Source organism: Mirounga leonina, unplaced genomic scaffold (assembly GCF_011800145.1).
Source record: "Mirounga leonina isolate KUSES-001 unplaced genomic scaffold, KU_Mleo_1.0 Mir_166, whole genome shotgun sequence".
NCBI classification, from domain to species: domain Eukaryota; kingdom Metazoa; phylum Chordata; class Mammalia; order Carnivora; family Phocidae; genus Mirounga; species Mirounga leonina.
The window spans coordinates 4694957-4700397 of record NW_023270418.1 but is presented as its reverse complement, the minus strand read 5'-3'; positions in this window follow the sequence as shown (position 1 = coordinate 4700397).

The following is a 5441-nucleotide window of genomic DNA, read 5'->3' as shown; positions in this document are numbered from 1 at the left end:
ATATCAGGGACTCTGGATTGGCTTCCTATGTATCAACTGGCTTTTCCCTCATAGTTGAAAGATCAATTGAAGAATGCCAGGCACCATATACTCAAAAGAGCTTATAGTCTAAAAAAAAGGGATCAGAAAGGCAAATGTCTATTATATTACTCATGGGGAAGAAAGTCTTCCTGTGAAGCTCCTTGCATCTCATTGACCAAAATACCATCCCATAGTCACTTTCTAGCTACAACAGTAAACTAAAAATATTTTTGAAAAGGAACTAAAGCAATCATGATTCACTTTCTAGGCCTGGGCACTTGGCAGTGATGAATGAAATTGGGCTTTTCTGCAAGGTTGCAGAAATAGTGGGGTAGTTTCATAGGTAAACAATTAAAAGTGACTGCAACACTATGGCATTTATTTTTGTCTTGTTCATGCAAAGGAGGTAGCAGGCAATGTTAAAAAACTTTGGGCAGACCATAATTTTATTTACTTATATATTTATTTGCCTACCTATCACAATCTTCATTTGTTTATTTAGTATAATGGATTTGTGTGGGTTACTATCTAAAATTTTTTCATCTTCTTTGAAATTACTAACATCCATATACCTGCTGCCAAAACCATACTTGAAGAACTGGGTATTATTTTTTGTCCCCTTTACTGCAACTTGAGGATAAAGTTGAGGAGCGACATGGACTGAGTAGGTAGATTCACTGAAGAAGAATGCAGTTGTTCTGAGGAATCTGGGCTCTACAATATCCCTGAGGTTATTTAAATGCCATGTATGAAGGACTAACTTCTCCAGTCTGATGAAGCTTACTAATCCTCCCTTCAGTGCTCTTCCCTAAAAGGTAGAAAACATGATGGCTCTTTCAATCCCTGATGAAGTTCAATGTAGGCATGAAGAGGATTCACAAAAGTTTCCCCTTGACTTTCCTACTAGGTTCTGTGTTGATAGGGAGAAGTTTTATGATACTGTTGGTTTGCCCATTTCCACAGTAACTGCTTATTTGGAAGCCAGAATGAGGGCGCCTGGGTGGCTCAGATCGTTGGGCGTCTGCCTTCGGCTCGGGTCGTGATCTCAGGGTCCTGGGATCGAGTCCCGCGTCGGGCTCCCTGCTCCTTGGGGGCCTGCTTCTCCCTCTGCCTTTCTCTCTCGCTCTGTCTCTCATGAATAAAAAAAAAAAAAAAAATCTTTAAAAAAGAAGCCAGAATGAGGGTCACAGTTGTTCTGTACCACGTACATTATATAAGCATTTCTGCTTATTTCCTTGGCAAGAAGTTTGCAAAATTGTAGGCATAAGTTAATAAATATTTCTTATGGGGTTGCTTTTGTTGTTATTATGACTATTACATCACGATCATCATTATTACTCTTTGTTTTAGTAATTCCATTAAATTAAATGTTGAGGTAAAATAATGCTGTCAACCTGATTTACAAAATAATCCTTAAAAAGCATTTTTTCTCTGACGAGATCATTTTTCTGTATGTTTTTAATTGCTAATGCAGTTGACCAGAGTTGCATGTTTGTTGGTAAAAGTACTTTATGTTTTTTAAAGTATTTATTTATTCATTTGGTGGGGTTAGGTGGGGCAAAGGGAGAGAGAGAATCTCAAGCAGACTCCCCTTGAGTGCAGAGCCAGACACTGGGCTAGACATGGGACTTGATCCCACGACCCTGAGATCATGACCTGAGCCAAAATCAAGAGTCTGATCCTTAACCAAATGAACCACCCAGGTGCCACAATAAAAGTACTTTAAATCCATCGCCTTGTATTCTTACTGGCAACATTCTATTCTAAAGATCCTTTACCTCGAAACAATATATGTACAATGACTTCGTGAGAGCACTACATACTTTAATTTTTTTCTCATTATTCTTCAAAATCTGTAATCATTTTCATTGCTCACTGGATTAAATCTGATACGTGAATTGATGGACCTAAAACAAAAAAACAGAATAAAACAAAACAACACTTGTCCTCTCTAGTCTTAGCTCCTGTTGTTTTCTCCTCCTAAGGAAGGCAGGGAGATAAGAATTTGTGTGCCAACTCCACACTGCTGTGTTAAGTAGAACCTAGATAACATCAAGGCCTAGCAATGAGTGCTAGAACAGAGTTTTAACTTCTACTGAAGCTGTATGAGACAGTGGTTCCACCGTGTTCCCCTATTGTTTGTATCTTGACCACTTAAAACCATTTGGCTTTCTCCCCACCAAATATTACCTTTCCCCTAAAACATCACTTGATTTACATCTTTCTCAAAACCTGTTTGAATTGCTAAATTTTCAGTGCCATTTTCTAAATTTGATAAATATCAAATGGGCCACTTATTTGATATGAATATGCATACATGGTCTCTTTTATAATATATATATGTATATATATATATAGATAGATAGATAGATTTGTGTGCTCTTTCTCTCCAGCTATGCGTCGTGGTCTTTTGACTACAGTACAGTGCTACGCGTCTTGCTTCTCTGTGATGTTTACAGGTCCTAACACTGAACTTTCTACATGGTTGGTGTGCAGTCAGATGATGAAGCTCGTATATATACTTGTATTTTTCTTCAGTTGGTGATTAACTATGAGACTACACCTCAAATATTTTGTAGAATGAGGTGGAATATGAACATGTTCATAAATAAAAAACACATCTGTGAAAACAGGTATAATGTCTGCATTAATAATAGGGCCTGAGTGGCAACATTCAACTCTCATTTTAACTTTTGGGACATCTTTGTCCTTTAAGTATGCTGGAGTTAGGAGGTAGTAGTTCTTTGAATCATATAGAATTACATGGGCAGAAAGCCTCTTGCTCATAATAAATGATAATAAGTATTTTTTCTTCTATGCTGGTGAAAGCACAGATCTCATGTGATTGCAAACTCAAAAATAACAAGAATTTCCTCATAAAATGCTTGTGAAGCATTACTGAAATACATTATAATGTGTCTAATGAACTATTCTGGTGATAAGTAAGAGCAAATCTTCTTTACAAAATGGATTTAGGAAATGATATAGCTATATCACAAAACTCAAAATAGGAAGAATAATTAAAAGTAATGAAAAACTAGAACTAGCAAATACATTGTTTAGAAATGTTTTTAATCTCTCCATTTGCCCAGATACACATGGACACATCTCTCTTCTTCTCTGGGTATTGGATTCGTTCTTTCATGCTCTTCTGGTTAGCTCTTTGTGCTTCTTAGGCAGGAGAGATCCTGTTTATCTCTTCTCAAAGTAAGAAGTGACTGAGGCCTGAGTTTTAATTTCAACTTTTCAGAAAGAAGCATATGGTCAATTAGGAAGAGCTATCTGCCATTCGTGGGAAAAATTTATTTTCTAAAATGGGTATAATAAGATCTCCAATCTCATATTCTCTTTTTACAATGAGATGGTTAAAATATTTTCCATCAAGAGGTGGGGGGGTTATGTTCCATCCCCTTGAATCTGGGTGTCCTCATGACTCTTGTATAAATAATTCTATGTGACTTACAAGACTTGGTCATAAAGGACATACCCCTTTTGCTCTGGTCCTCTTGGCATGCTCACCCTCGGAACTCAGCGGGTATGTTTAGCTACATAGAGAGGTCACATCTGGGAGTTGTGCATGACAGCCCCAGCTGACTCCCAGATGATAGCCCATTATCAAGCTCACTGTGTGGGTAAAGAATCCTTTGAAATGACTCCAGCCATCCACTGACTGTTGACTCATGAAAAACTTCGATGGAGAGCTGCCTAGCTAATCCTGGTTAACCTCAGACCCATGAGAGATAACACACAGGGATTATTATTGTTTTAAGACACTGCTATATGAGATGAATAGTGAGAAACAATTTCAACAGCAAGATTAGGTAAACAAGGAGGAGAAAGTTCTTACTCTATAATTCTTAAAATATAAACAAAGGTCTCATTCAAAGCTGACATCAATTCTCTGAATGTTAATTTCAAGATAAAGGAGAGCTTGAAATGGCAAGGCAACACAAAAGTTGTCTGCAGTACATATTGCATCAATAATGATACTTGGTAATTCTGGGTCAACAGATATCTGAAGTAGTCAGAGCAAGTGTTAGTTTAGGCACAGAGATAGGACTGCTAATACAGTTGTTTCAAACTAGAAATTCATTTTGTGGAGTTTTTCTACACTCAGATCTTTGATCAAATAAAATTAACAAATGTTTACTGAGATTCCACCATGGACGAGGCAACATGCTAATCTCTGGGGGCATGGAGACAAAATGCATAATTCCTTTTATTTAGGGAGGCAGCTGGTCAGAAAACATGAAAAAGATTGATTCAATAAATTGTTCGAGATGCTGTAATAGAGGTAGTATAAATACAGGCACTAAAGAAGAGTTATTCCTTTTTAGTGGGTGTTGAGGGATGAGTGGAGGAGTAGGAAGGGCATCATGTAGAAGATAATTCCTCAGCCGAGTCTTACATCTTCAAAGTACTTAACGTGTTATCTGTGAGCTCTCTTTGACTAGAGTTTGTATCGCATATGCTTGATATTATTCATGATATTATTGCTTGATTCTGTGTATTTATTTTTACATAGAAGTATACAGCCATCATAGTTATTAAGACACGTCTCTAGTAGTGTACTTATATAGCATTATAGGATATTTTACACTCTTGCATCTATTTTTAAATAGCAATCCATATTTGAAACTTCATAGAAGTAGGTTTCATGACTGCTGGGATCTGTTTATTTCTGTATCTGTGGCTTCATATGGCAAAATAAATTAGGAAGAATCCTTTGCTCAATAAAATAAGAAATTATAGTGACTATATGGTATATGCCGCACCATGAGACTAGAGAGGGGATTTCATAAAGATTTTGCCAATTTCAAATTAAAATAATTTCCCATATCTTGACCTCCAGTTTTACCTCTCCTTCACATGATACTGCAAGTGCCCACATCCATAGCATTGAAAAGGGAAGGAGAACAAGAAACTTCTGAAAATTGCTTCATCCTTAATATTTTACTCTAGAAATTCTTTTTCATTCATTTTTTCCAAGTTAGAGCTAACCATTTCCAATATCATAAAAACTAAATTCTAAACTAAATTCTATTCATCCAGTAGATTGAAACCAACATGTGTCATTTTTTATCTAATTATACCCTCCCCTTTATTACCAGCTTCTAAATGCTTTATATCCATCAGTGAGTCTTGAACAGAAACAGCATCTAAGAGATTATCTTCCCACATTAAAACAGAACTTAGAACCCACCAAGATTAAGAGAGATTTTTTTTTAAAGAAAATCATGTCTTCAGCTTTTCATTTTACGTTTTCTTTGAGGCTGTCAAGATGATAAAAATATAAAGAAACTAATTTAGTAACTATTGAGATGGATTAATTCTTAGAATAGCTGCATGTTGATTTTTTATCCAGAATAGCTGCATGTTGATTTTTTATCCAGAATAGCTGCATGTTGATTTTTTATCCA